Raw genomic sequence first — 15,849 nt, 5'->3', positions numbered from 1 at the left:
AAATAAATTATCTGGAAATATAATTTATTTGTTCATTAAAATAAACAAAATATTTGTTTATAAAATGATGTGATATCGCATGAAATCGTATAAAATTTGATTTAAAAGCAAGCTTACGAATTTTATTTGTTTATCATAAATTTCAGAAACACCCCGCTTATAGCGCATCATAAAAGATGGGCGACACGAAAGACGGTCCTTGGAAAGACCCTTTCATGCAATCGGCCCTTGGTGTGCACTTGTTTGAAAAAAAAAATGATTTAGTTCGATCAACAGGGTGTGACCGTCCCTTAAAGGACAAGTCCACCCCAACAAAAAGTTGATTTGAATAAAAAGAGAAAAATCCAACAAGCATAACACTGAAAATTTCATCAATCAATCGGATGTAAAATAAGAAAGTTATGACATTTTAAAATTTCGCTTAATTTCCCAAAACAGTTGTATGCACATCATGGCCGGTATGCAGATGAGGAGGCTATGACGTCATCCACTCACTATTTCTTTTGTATTGTTTTATATAAAATATGACATATTCTCATTTTCTCCTCACTGTCAAGTGATACAATGATTAATTCCTCCCTGAACATGTGGAATTAGAATTGTTTAATAATATATGGTTCAGTTAAGTTGGTCCTTATTGTCAAATTTATAGAAAATGAAATATTGTAGAATTCAAACAATAAAAAACAAAAGAAAGAGTGAGTGATGGACATCATCGACTGACCCACCTAGTTGTGCATATCACTGTTTTGTGAAAAATAAGCAAAATTTTAAAATGTCATAACTTTCTTATTTTACATCCGAATTTGATGAAATTTTCAGCACTATGCTAGTTTAATTTTTATCTTTTTATTCAAGTCAGCATTTTCCTGGGGTGGACTTGACCTTTATTGTAAAAATCTACCGCCCTTTCACACGGTAAAAATGAATGATGAATCCAGTGAAAATTATAGCTAATGACGAATATTTAGCTCGTGTGAAACCAAACTAGAACACGATTAGAATCACGAACGCTAATAACACTCACGATTACAATATCAATCACCATTACAATGATGATTCAAGATTCACGTGTGAAAAGGCCCCTAATCAAGGCATATGCTAACATTTACAAAGATTATATTTAAAGGATAAATCCGCCATAACAATAACATGCATAACAGGCATATAACACTGAGAATTTCATCAAATTTGGATGTAAAATAAAAAATAGTTCAAAAAAAATTAATATACACATCCCGGTCTGTATGCAAATGTGGAGACTGATGACGTCACTCACTCTCTTTTTCTTTTGTATTTAATTATATTGAATATTCTAATTTTCTCTTCATTGTCCGTGAAACAAAGTTTTATCATTCCCCGAACATGTATAATTATGATTGTTTTAACATAAATAGGGATCAGTCAAAACGGTTTTTTATTGTCAAATCTGTACAAATAATAGACTACTATTATAGGCAAGGTGTGAGTTCATTCACTGTATCTGATAAAAGGATATACTCATAAAATACGTATTTTACGAAAGCCCCGATGGATTAAATTTTCAATAAAATCATCAAAAATTGTTTTCTTAATGGAATAAAACACCTTTCATAAAATGGGACGAAAATATCAAGATAAATCTTTTCGAAGGAAGTTTGGGAGAAAAAAATTCAAAGGTGTAAGATAAATAAAATGTTCAGTGTTTTTATTTCGGATGACGAAAGGAGATTACTATATCAAGACTGGAAAATCATGTTGTTCAATTCTTAGGATGATTTTTTCCCAGTTAATGAAACATGAATAAACGCTCACTTCACTTATAACAGTATCGCATTTTGAAACGCCTTTTACAATATGACTCACACAAATTACAAAGTTGTACATTCTCTTTTAAGGGGAAGTTCACCCTGACAAAAATTTTATAATAAAAATGCCAGAAAATAAATGATAAAAAGGTATGAGGAAAATCCATTAAAGATTTACAAATTTATTAGATTTTTTGTTACTTGTTTTTTCATTTTTTCCTTAGATTTTTACCGCAAACTTTTCGTCAGGGCCGTGAACTTCCCCTTTCACTTAAATTTTAGTCAGACTTGAAACGTGACTTGAAGCCGAGAAAGGGAACAAGATCTTTTTGTCATACCTGGGGCCTGTCGTACAAAGAGTTGCGATTGATCCCGGCGATCAATCAAACTATGGAAAGCCAGCAACGTCAAACACCTAAAATGCATGTCCATTCAAAATATGTTCTAGATATATGATGTGCATTCATACATTCATCGTTCTTTTGAAAATTATGTATGCTTCTTTTTGTTAACAAAGGACACTGCAAATTTACTGTAGAAAAAAATTATGACACCGATGGATCTCCATATAGAGTTTACGATTGATTGGATAAATCGTAACTCTTTGTAAGACGGGACCCTGGATTTCCTTTGCCGTGTTCTGGGCCCCGTCTTACAAAGATTTACGATTGATCCGATCAATAATAGCAACTATGGACGGCCAGCAACGTCGACATCAAATATGTAAGTTTGTTCAAAATATTGTCTTGATATGATGTATATTCATTCATTCATCGTTGTCTTCAAGTTGATGATTCTGTGTCATTCTCTATCTAGTGTACTAATAAAGAAAATTCCCTGTAGAAAAAAATATGGCATGGGTGGATTTCCATACAGTTGAGAATAATTGGGTCAATCGTAACTCTTATAGACGGGGGCTTTTGTTCTCTTTCTTTCATCTGATTAAACCAGGGATGAGTATGTTTATCTAATCCCACGCAGGGATAGACATTCATTTTGTTTGCTTTTATTATTTACATTTCCATTTTTTTTTTCGTTGTGGTTTGAACGCTCAACACATCTGCGATATGCCGAGAATGTTTCGATATTGGATGTTTTCAAAGGCATGCTCTGGGAATGTTGTTATTTCAGTTTCAGTTTTATTTTTAATTTTTTATTGACTTCAATATACCAAATAAGTTAGTATGATATCCTTGCCATGGGCTAAATAAATAAAAAAAATTTTTTGAATAAATGCCAAATAAACATAAGGAGTGTATGAATATGCACCATTTTCTCTCCATATAAACTATCCTGACTTTTTTTGTTGGGGGGGGGGTCTTTCTCAGAATGAGCCCCCCCCCCCTCTTCACCTCCCCTTTGCCTATCAGTTCCCCGCCTCCTTCCCTCTTTCCATCCCACCATTTCTCCTTCCCTTCCACCTCACTCTCTCACTAGTTTTCTTCCTATCCCTCTTTCTGTTTCGCTAGCTCCTACTTGCCTTTGGAATTTTGTGTCAATTAATCTGCGTTTTCACCGTTTTTCTTCTTCTTCTTCTTGTTTGATAATGTTTCCCTTCTCAGCACTCAGCGCCCCCCCCCCCTATCCCACTTTCTTTCATTTCAACCCCCCCCCCCCCATTTTCCCCTGTTTTGTCTATCCAATTATGTCTCTTCGTATCAATCAATATTTTTATTTAAGGGGCTTTCACAATCACTCTTGCGATCGTTTGCGATCATTTGGTCGCAATATAATTATGTTACACACAATCGCAACGGTTGTAAGCAGTCGCACCACCAAACGTGAAAGGGGCTTTATCCATCCATCGATATATTTATCTATCTATCAATATATTGGTATTCCTTTCTTTTTTCCCCGCTTTCCAGTCGTCCCAGCATGTCCTCCGCTTTGATAATATGTTGTGCGTGAAATTTGTGAAAGATCATGTGTTATATACATTGAATGTAACACTTCCCGAATTGTAGCTAGCATGCCCTTGGTCCTTTCTTACTTTAGTCAGTCTTTTCATCATTCGGGGGAATCAGGGGAGCCTTCCATAGAAGAAAGGTACTCAGTGATTTTCACCGCCAACTGTTATAAGCTTCTGAAATGCAACCATCTGATTGGCTAATATGACTGTTGTCAATACACAGCAGCGACAAGACGCGGTGTGAAACACCCCCTCTATTTGCCACATATTTTTAGTATTTGGATAATGTTGTTTTTTCGCGTTGTGATTACATATTTATTTGCTCAGGAACATCAGCTTCGGAATATCGTACTGTGCTTTTGTCATGTTTGCGTTCTGCTTTCCAGCGCCAAGGACAAAATATACCATGTCTATGAGGAATAGACACCAAAATGATGTAGATCGGGATCCTGAGTTTGCAGTATTCTTAAGGGTAATAAGAATAGATTGATTTGAAAGTTATGTTAACGTCTAAAGGTGATAATTTGAGGGACATAACCAAACGAAAATAGCAAAAAAATGAAATTAAGACAAATCGGATATCCATATTGCATGTTTTGCACAAGGTGGCAAAAATGAAACCTGTCAGGATTGAAAAAAAAAATCACAGTTTTTTTTCTTCAGTTCGGTCGACTCACTCCCTCGGATGAAATTATATTTCATATATAACAGGATCTAAAAAGAATATCAGGTCTTGCTTTCTTTGCTATAAACATGATAAAGGGCGCAGGAATTAAGACCTGAGAGTCCAACGGGGCCGAATCCCGGCATGGTAATTATTCTCGTTCTCTCTATTTTGTTTGCTTTAAACATCCATTGATCATATTGATTAAACACAAATGCTTATAGACATTGATGGTAGCATAGGATGAACGGGTTTCCCTCTTTTCAATATTCTTAGTCAGGTGTCTATAAGGCGTATGCTTAAACATGTCAAAGGAGAATGAAACCTTTGGAGCAAGATATGCTATGGAGATCCTCAAATTGGCAATGCAACAAAGATGTGTGATGTCACTTGTTAACAACTCTCCCCATTACTTGAGTATATATTTCACTTAAATTGCCTCTTTTATTACATCTATCAGTGGATCATGTGTTCTTTCTATAGGAGGGCATGTAATACAGATTTTTAAGGAATACATCATGGATAAAGAGTTTGTATCACCACAAGAAAAAGCAGAAAGAAACATTTTGAGGGTATTTTATAGTCCATCAAAGGGAAAGTTGTTCACATGTGACATCACACATCTTTGTTGCATTGCCAATTTGAGGATCTCCATAGCATTAGTGATCGCAATATTCAAATGCTCATAACTTTCTAATTATTTGTCCGATTTTTCTCAAACTTTCGTTGATCCGTTTCTTTTATTTTTCTGTTTTCACACAAGCTATCTTGTTCCAAAGGTTTCATTCTCCTTTAAACATGTTAAAGACACCGAAGGTTCATGCCTGTCATTAGCATTTATGCCCTTGAACAAGGCATTTATCTCCCTGCCCCTGTATCATCATGTTCATAAAACAATGAAAGATTATCATATCGACGTCAGAGCTGAAAAGATGCATAGATTGTGATTTTTATCAATTTTATAGATGACAGACTAACCCAATTACTTCCCCGTGATGTGGACTCCGAGAACAGTGCAAGTCTGGACGTGTACAGCATAAATGATTCTTAATGCCGATAAAACTTTATAAGAACATTGAAAAATAATATGATAACCAGCACCAAAACATATAATATGGGCAAAGTATGTGGTTTGTGGGGTAGGAATCAATATTTGCAGTTCTCCTTCATATTTACCAATGTGCGCATAATGATTATTAGCATTGTCACACGACAAAAAGGCCTACTCATATGGCATGGCATGCCCAGCTAGTTTGTATAAGTTGTAGGTTGTAATTGTATTTCCCTTGATGTGAGTCTTGTTTGTTCACTAAAATTGTGAGAGATCTTCGATAATTACTGTTTATGAAAATATCATGGTTCTGCATGCGCTCATGACTTGTGAACACTGGTGGATCCAGGAGGGGAGGGGGCAAAGCCGGCCCGTGCCCCACCCCCCCCCCCCTCGAGAGGCACAATTAAAATTTGTAAAAATGTCGTTAAAACAGAAATGTGCGCCCCCCCCCCCCCTTGAGGCTTTTTTTCTTCTTTTGTTTTTACTTGTCAAATTTTCCTCGGGGAAAATGTGCCTCCCCCCTGGATCCGCCCTTGACTTGTGAAGTATAAGTTTGGGGTCCGCGGGCAGAGGCTCCGCTAAATTTGTTCAATGTAAAATGAAATATACACATTGAAAACGCTGTAGTCATATTCAGAAAAAGGGGTATTGTTCTTAACAAAAAAAGAAGGCACTTCGATATCAAAGAGGACCCAAGAAGAGAAAGAAATGGGAATTATTAACAACCGAACTTGAATGGGGCAGGGGCAGCTAGATGCCCCCTCTCCCGACAAAATGTTAATGACCTCTTTTCAACGTTACCTTTAAAAAAAATGAAAAGTGGGAGGTGCTTTAGAAGTTATTTGTAAAAGGGCTCCAATTTCAGTAACAAAATTGAGACTTGGCTTGATATTCTGTCCGGTATTTTTGCAAATATGTTATAGGCCTTTAAATATTAATTTCTTAATGAATGAAAAACACGTGAAAATTTCTTCAAAAATCGGATGTAGAAAAAATAATAATCTATGACATGTCATATGTCAGGGCCGTGATTCAAGGGCATGCCTCATAGCAATGTCCTTAGAAAAATAAACAAAATCAAGTTAATAGTTTATTTCCATCACATTTACCTTTTTTTCTTTTAGTCGGGTGGGTAAATACAAAATGTATACAAATTGTACAGTCTAAAACATATTGGGTTAAAGTGCTCCGCGAGGGTAATTATGAGTCCAACATTGAGCATTTCTTTTGATCATTTTTGTATCCAGTGTGTTGAAAATTTTGCCCATTCTAAAGTAACTGCTGCTTATTTTTTATCCTTGCTGGACAATATTCCCGCATTGGGTAAAATACTGCCCAAAATTGGTTGGACACATGATTACCCCTGTGGTGGTAAGACATTTACCCAATATTTTTTTCTTAGAGTGAACGGAACAAAAAAAAATAAACGAACACATTTTAAGCTTTCAAGCTGGGAGAGGGGGGCAAATCCTCTGAGGAAATTTAGGGAAACACCCCCATCTTCCCGACTCACCACCTGAGCGTGTTCTAGATTCGCACACAGACAGTCTAAAACCGATCGATAAACAGAACACAATAACTCAATGTCGCTGAATAGGGATAAGTATTGCCTAATGTAAGGGGGTTTCCTCCACGCGTTTTCCCTTCTCACCCATTGTTACGTCACCTTTGAAGTAAAAATCGATAACTGTGCGGAAAGATTGATAGACTGGAACAGTTCATCAGACTGTTTTTTTTTTAATCGCCACACATGGGACCAAACTAGTATACTCTTGTTATTTATGTATCAATTATCGATATGCATTTGGTTTTCAAAATTGAACTTGAACTTAATAAGGGGTCGTCAAGGCTGAAAATAATAATTATTTGAACAGACGAAGAAATATCAGACAAACAAAACACTGAAAAGCGGACAGTTATAGCGCTTTACAGGTTTGCATTATTTCGGTGAAACAGTTCTACGTGTTCCAGGCATGTATTCTTGAATATCGAATGAGTTAACTGATGATGTCATATATCCACTTGTTCTTTTGCATTTTATTACATGAAATCATGTTTGTTCAAATCTTTTCTTCAAGAAAAGGAAAGTGCGGTTGTTACATGATCAACCGATCTTAGGAATATTCATGATGACTCGCATTTAACTGTTTTCACAAAATATTTTCAAATTCAATAACTTCGTTTTTTGTTATTAGGTTTTGATGAATTTTTTTAGCATTTTGCTCGGTGAATTTTAATCTGTTTAAATTTTGAATAATTTTTTTTTATTAGCCCGGAGTACCTCCTTTGAGTAATAAGTTACATAAATAATACAATATCATCATTGGCTAAGCGTTTGATCTTTTTCTGGGGGGGGGGGGTGGGGTGGGGAAGGGTGGATATTTTTTGGACGGGTTGTTTTGTCCTTTATCAAACTATATATTTTTGATAACTTTGTATTTATTTTGTGAGTATTTCCCTTTCATGTATTTATTTTTTTCTCATTTGATTATCTGTATTTATATTTTGTTATTTTGTTATTTGTTGTGTTATCTATTTTTTGAGGGGCCCACATTGTACAAGCATTGCTTTTTAGTGGGTCCCCCCATTTCCATCTTAATTTAATTTCTATTGAAAAATAGTATACATATTTAAAACCTACAATGTGTTGCCCAAATTGTCTAAGTGTTTTTTCACAACGTATGTATCATTAATTTTTTTTGCAACGGATACAAATATTCATGTTTATATATGGTATACAATTTGTTTTTGTTTGATGAAAGTGAAATAAATAAATTTGAATTTGAATTTGAATTTGAACGCTGTAATTATGTGAACGGTCAAGTTACAACGTCCACAATTTGAAATTATCTCCGCATTGTCAAGAGGGGGGGCGAACTTATCGACACTGTATGGTTTATCATTGAATGTAGGCCTATACGTTATAACATGGACCTATGTTTATAACATGGATCCTACTAGAACGACCCGTGGTTATAAGTACCTTTAGAGATTTATTGATATAGGGAATAATATGTTCACCTTTAATTGTATTTGTATAGAGAAATTGAGATGTTTTGAAAAAAGAGAAAGTAATTGTTTAGCTGATTGATAACATAAATTATTTATATGAATGTATTGAGTGTGCAAATTGATGTGTTATCATTCGAGTGAGCCCCTTCTGCTGAGAATGATGCATTATGGGTGAGCACACTGCAAAAACTCCGGTGTTGATTTAACACCAGCCCGGAATCTATATATATGTCCACACCAGAAAAGTGTTAAACAACACCAGTTTCGTTTGGGTCTAACACCAGATAGGTGTTTGTACAACACCAATTACATGTAGTATCAAAACAGCATCGGTTTGATTTCAAACTGGTGTTGTTTCAATACTTCTCTGGTGTAGACATATATAGATTCCGGGCTGGTGTTAAATCAACACCGGAGTTTTTGCAGTGTATCCTGGCAAGACTGGAGTAGTAAAGTTAGGTTAGTAAGCTAGTTTGCATTTGCTTTGAATTTGAACACTTAAACAGTGTGAATCATATTTAAAAAATAAATAAGAAAAACAAATCATCAATAAAACTCATTGTTTGATAATTTGTAAAAAAGGAAAATATTACTATTTTTTTATTTGGGATTCTTCATGCTTGGCTATTGGCTCAATTAAATAAACCTTAAAGGGGAATCCAGCCTTGGCCATAAAATGTTGTGTTGGGAAGGAGAAAAATAAATTAAACAAAATGGTGAAAGTTTGACAGAAATCGGACAAGCAATAAGAAAGTAATGGCTGCTTTAAAATTGAGATCACTAATACTATGTAGATTTCAAATTGGCAACTGGGTAAGTAAATTATGACAAGGGGCAAGGACAACTTTCCCATAGGTCAAGTACTTTATTATCAGGGATTTGTGGTTTTCTCCTAAGAACCCAATCCCCTGGGGCAGTAATCTAAATATGACCCAGGTAGTATATTGTTTTATGTCCTCATGAAAGAAAAATATAATTTGAAATAAGACTTTTGGGGGAAATGACATTTTAGCCATAATATGTATTGGAGTACATGGAAGAGTAGTCCTTGCCTTACATCACTATGACATCCCATATGCGGCCGATTTGAAGTCTCCATGGGTATAGTGATTACCAATATTTACAACTTTTAAAAATTCATAACTTTCTTGTTGTTTGTCCAATATTGTTCAAACTTTCACCTATCAACTTGTCTGATTTTTCTTTTCCTTATAAAAACAAGTTTTTATTTGGGTTGGATTCCCCTTTAAACTTATCTGCACAGGACTACGTGAACATACTGTAAATACACTGTGCGACATTGTGTTCGTTGTTGTACAAACCCCCATCACCCCCCCCCCCTCCTTTCGTTCCGACAGAGTTCATTAATAGACTATATCGGGAAGTTCCGGGTTATAATTGAGCAAGGTGCCACAAGAAAAAGGAGAAATTTTCATATAGTGCTTCTAGACCAGTTTTTTACGCTGAATATGAATATATGAGGTAACCAGGCTGTATCCTGAAAATTATCCCGTGAGGGCGCTTTTTTCAAAATGGCCGCCAAATTTTCAGAACATTTGAATTTTCGTACATAGATTTTGACATAAATATTCCATTGCCACAAAATTAGTGTCATATGAAAGACAAATAAATTTTATACAATTTGGTACTATTTATAGGGGATAAGTAGGTCATTTGGCTGAGATTTTAAGTAGAAAACTGCATTTTTTGTCATTTTTTCCCCAAAATTGAAAATTTTGCAAATACATGATTTTACATAATTCTGAGAAAAATGAATGAATTACCTTGAAATGTTCCAGAAAACTTTATTGATATACTATTATCATGTGGATGAGATTTCAACTCTGTATCATTCTTTTTAGCAAATTTATAAGGTATCAAACTTGAATACTTCAATTTCAGAAATGTCGCTTTTTGTATGCACTTCCATAGACTAATACGTATAACATGTACATGTATAATGTATAGTTTAATAAAATTTAAATGAAATTATCTCCGCTTTTTAACCACTTGGAGAGTTAAGAGTAGGCTTTTCTCTATCAGCTACATAAAACAAAATGTTGGCACATCGAGGCCTAACACTCTCATGGGGTGGGGGTGTCGAAGCCCCCCCCCCCCCCACCCCCTTTGGCTATATCATGTTGTTGTATATTGCCTATTTATTGGAAAATCACTATTTTTTGAAGCACCCATTGAGGCAAAAGGCATTTCTGCTATACAGTACAGCCACTTTAATTACTTTGAAACCACTTGGAGAGGAAAAGAGTAAGCTTTGTCATGTTTGTTCTACCAGCTATATCAAAAGAAGTGGCACGTACATCGAAGCCAACCCCTCTCGGGGGGGGGGGGGCGCTGGGGAAGTCACCCCTCCCCCTTTTGCTTATTGCCAATGTATTTGGAAATTCACCATTTTGGACCCAACATTGAGGCAAAAAAGCGTTTGTGCTTTATAGTATTTTATTAATTTGAGAGAGTAGAGTTTGTTCTACCAGCTACATAAATAAGCGCTAGCACATCGAACCCAAGCCCTCTCAGGGGCTGTCTAGGTCACCCCCTCCTCTATATAATGTATATTGCCTATTTATTGGAAATTTCACCATTTTGGATCACCCATTGAGGCATAAGGGCGTTTCTATATCATACAGCCAATTTTATTTTCTTGCAATTACTTTGAGAGAAAAGCGTAGGCTTTGCTCTATCAGCTACAAATTATTAAGAAGCGCTGGCACATCGAAAAATATCCCTCTCAGGGGCTGTCTAAGTCAACCCCTCCCCCTCTATATCATGTATGTTGCCTGTTTATTGGAAATTACACCATTTTGAATCACCCATTGAGGCAAAAGTGCGTTTCTACTATATAGCCAATTTCATTTTCTTGCAATGACTTGGAGAGGAAAGAGTAGGCTTTGCTCTATCAGCTGCATATAAACAAGTGCTGGCAATGAAAAGCCTACCCCTTCTGGGATGCTGTTGAAATCATCCCATCCCTTTTGCATTATAGCATATTTATTGAAAAATTCACCATTTTGGAGCCCCCATTTAGGCAAAAAGGCGTTTCTGATATAGTTCTGCCACTATTACTGCCTTGAAACCACTTAGAGAGTAAAGAATAGGTTTTGCTTTGTCAGCTACATAAAAAGATGTGCTGGCAAATAAAAGCATACTCCCTTTAGGGGACTGTCGAAATTACCCCCCCCCTTGAAATTCACCATTTTGGAGCCTCCATTGAGGAAAAAAGGCGTTTCTGATATATAGTTCTGCCACTTTTAATGCCTTGAAACCACTTAGGGAGGAAAAAAATAGGTTTTGCTTTATCAGCCACATATAAAGAAATGCAGGCAAACAGCAGGAGGCTGTCGAAATCACCCATCCCTTTTGCATTATTGCTTATTTATTGGAAAATTCACCATTTTGGAGCCTCCATTGAGGCAAAAAGGCGGTTCTGATATATAGTTCTACCACTATTACCGCCTTGAAACTACTTGGAGAGGAAAGAGTAGGCTTTCCTCTAACAGCTACATATAAAGCAGTGGCTCTACTATATACCAGAAACACTTTTTTGCCTCAATGGGGCTCCAAAATTGCGAGTTTTCCAATGAATTGGCAAAAAATCGTAAAAAAGGTGGGGTAACATCTATATAGTCCCCTGAAGTGGGTCAGGCTTCAATATGGCAGCAATTCGTTATATATAGCTGAAAGATGGGAACCTACTCTTTCCTCTCCAAGTGGTTTCAAGAAAATGAAATTGGGTGTTTTATACAGCAGAAGTGCATATCGCCTCAATGGGGGTTCAAAAATTGTGAATTTTCAAATAATTAGGCAATAGTGCAAAAGGGGTGGGGTGATTTGACAGCCGCCAAGATAGGTAAGCTTCAATGTGCCAGCACTTATTTGTAGAGCAAAGCATATTCTTTCCTCCTTAATTGGTTTCAAGGCAGTACAAGTGGCAGAACTTTATATCAGAGATGCCTTTTTACCTCAATGGGGGCTCAAAAATGGTGAATTTCCAATAAATAGGCAATAACGCAAAGGGGTGAGGGGGTGATTTCGACAGCCCCCAGAAGGGGGTAGGCTTTTATTTGCCAGCACAAAATTATGTAGCTGATAGAGCAAAGCCTAGTCTTTCCTCTCTAAGTGGTTTCAAGGCAATAAAAGTGGCAGAACTATATATCAGAGACGCCTTTTTGCTTCAATGGGGGCTCCAAAATGGTGACTTTTCAACAAATAGCCAAATACCGAAAATTAGTGGGGTAACTTCTACAGCCGCCTGAAGGAGATAGGCTTTGATTTGCCAACACTTCTTTATATGTAGCTGATAGAGCAAAGCCTACTCTTTTCTCTCCAAGTCATAGCTAGAAAAGAAATTTGCTTTACTATATAGTAGAAACGCCCTTTGCCTCAATGGGTGATGCAAATTGTGACTGTCCAATAGATAGTCAATTACCGAAAATTGGTGGGGTAAATTCTACAGCCCCCTGAACATTCTGAAGGGGATAGGCTTTGATTTGCCAACACTTCTTGATATGTAGCTGATAGAGTAAAGCCTAATCTTTCCTCTCCAAGTCATTGCAAGAAAATAAAATTGGCTGTACTATATAGTAGGAACGCGCTTTTGCCTGAATGGGTGATCCAAAATGGTGAAATATCCAATAAATCGGCAATATACATGATATAGAGGGGGGGGGTGACTTAGACAGCCCATGAGAGGGCTAGGGTTCAATGTGCCAGTGCTTATTTATATGTAGCTGGTAGAACAAACTCTTTCCTCTCTAAGTGGTTTCAAATCAATAAAATGGGGTGTACAACAAAGCACAAACGATTTTTGGCCTCAATGTTGGGTCCAAAATTTTGAATTTTCAAATAAATTGGCAATATTAAGCAACCCCCCCCCCCCCCCAGAGGGGTAGGCTTCGATGTGCCACTTTGGATGTAGCTGGTAGAACAAAGCCTATATACTCTTTCCTCTCCAAGTGGTTTCAAAGCAATCAAAGTGACTGTACTGTATAGCAGAAATGCCTGTTTTCGCTTCAATGGGTGCTCCAAAAAACAGTGATTTTTCCAACAAATAGGCAATATACAACAACATGATATAGCCAAGGGCAAGGGGGGGGGTGACTTCGATACCCCCACCCCATGAGAGGGTCAGGCCTTGATGTGCCAACATTTTGTTTTATGTAGCTGATAGAGAAAAGCCTACTCTTAACTCTCCAAGTGGTTAAAAAGCGGAGATAATTGCATTTAAATTTTATTAAACTATACATTATACATATTATACATGTATATGTTATACGTATTAGTCTATGGAAATGCATACAAAAAGCGACATTTCTGAAATTGAAGTATTCAAGTTTGATACTTTATAAATTTGCTAAGAAGAATGATACAGAGTTGGAATTTCATCCACATGATAATAGTATATCAATAAAGTTTTCTGGAACATTTCAAGGTAATTCATTCATTTTTCTCAGAATTATGTAAAATCATGTATTTGCAAAATTTTCAATTTTTGGGAAAAAATGACAAAAAATTCTGTTTTCTACTTAAAATCTCAGCCAAATGACCTACTTATCCCCTATAAATAGAACCAAATTGTATAAAATTTATTTGTCTTTCATATGACACTAATTTTGTGGCAATGGAATATTTATGTCAAAATCTATGTACGAAAATTAACATGTTCTGAAAATTTGGCGGCCATTTTGAAAAAAGCGCCCTCACGGGTTAATTTTCAGGATACAGCCTGGTTACCTCATATATTCATATTCAGCGTAAAAAACTGGTGTAGAAGCACTATATGAAAATTTCTCCTTTTTCTTGTGGCACCTTGCTCAATTATAACCCGGACTATTTTGTAAGGTCATTATAACAATAATAATTTTGTATAGCGCTTATCACAAAACATGTCTCTAAACGCTTAGAAAGAGAGAAGGGAATTTCGACAAAAAAAAAGGGGAGCTCATATCAAATTTGGCGCAATGCTTAAGAGGAAAATAAATATTACACAATTAACAACTGCTATTATGAGGGGCTGTGACACGGGGGGCAGTGAGGTACCCCTGCGATTTTTTTTTTCAAGTGGTGAAAAACGAAATGGGAAGAAAAAGGACGAGAGGGTCTACTAACAGTATAAAGAGAAAATAGTGAGATTTATATTTCATATTTTACCATCGAATGGTATGTCGAGCGGTTTATTTTCAGTTGGTCTATCATCAGTTCGTCCAGTATTCACACGGTCTATTAAAATTGCCATTTCACCCACTCACTATTTCGTCTAAATAGCAGTTGATTCAATGGCCATTTAGTTCATATACCATTAGGTCTAATTGGGCAAATAAATGAAAAGAAAATGGGAGCTAGGCCAACTGGCATGACTGGTTATGAGATGAAATGGTCATAGACGGACTGGTGATTAGACGAAATTATTATTGGACTCTGTAATTGTTAGACGAAATGTTGATTGATGGTTCTACATTAGACCAAATGAAGGTAGACAATGTGATGAGTGGACGAGATGGCAATAGACGGCAACATAGACAGGATCATCCATCAGTCGTCATTCAATTCGTGGTCGTAGATGGCGCTTTTGAAACAAAGTATTTGTATACGTGTGACAAAACTTTAGTAACATAACATAATAAATCAATAATTAAGCATTTAGTGAATGTAAACATGAAACCATCACTTTAACTATTGTAATATCTCGGTTATGCCGAAACACTCCCAATCATGTCACCAGCAAGAGGTGTGTTCATTCGGTTATCAACTGTATAAATAACATTGCCAATTCCCCCATGCAGGCATGCAGGCAGAATCCACAAAGCATATTGACTCATTTGATAATAAACTTCTAGTGACAGCTCTGGCGAAATACCCGGATATGATTGTTAGCCAAATCAATGGCCCTTGATAAACTCAATAAAAACCCTGCTTTGACCAAAAGAAGAGGGTATTTTGAGGAGGTATTGTGCCACAGACAGTATAATCTTGGCAAATTTCAAACCGATGTTCGTTCTGCAAGTAACAAATTAAGGTTCTTTGTACAACCTACGGGGTTCTCGATGGTGTGAAGGACCTTATGAATATTGAATAGGGTTATTCACACCGTCAATAAAAGCCCATAGATTGTGTAAGGAACCTTAAACATGTAAAATGATCCTGTGTAGAATATATAAAAAAAGACCAAGGATATTTTTACCTTTCCTTTTCCCCAAAGAGCGTAAAGAATCTATACGCTAAAAAGGTACCATCAATTTATTTTGGAAATGGTCTGGAACACAGTAATTTGGCAGGGGTGTTTACACTCTCGCTATGCTTCGTCTTACAAAAGGTTCGTTTCGCAGGCTCGAAACTTTTTTTTTCTTCAAAACAGCACTCCCTCTTAAAAAATCTTCCCCTTTTATTATACAAACGTTTACAAATCCGA

This window comes from Lytechinus pictus, chromosome 9, assembly GCF_037042905.1.
Source record: "Lytechinus pictus isolate F3 Inbred chromosome 9, Lp3.0, whole genome shotgun sequence".
NCBI lineage: Eukaryota > Metazoa > Echinodermata > Echinoidea > Temnopleuroida > Toxopneustidae > Lytechinus > Lytechinus pictus.
Note: the sequence above shows the minus strand (reverse complement) of the source record.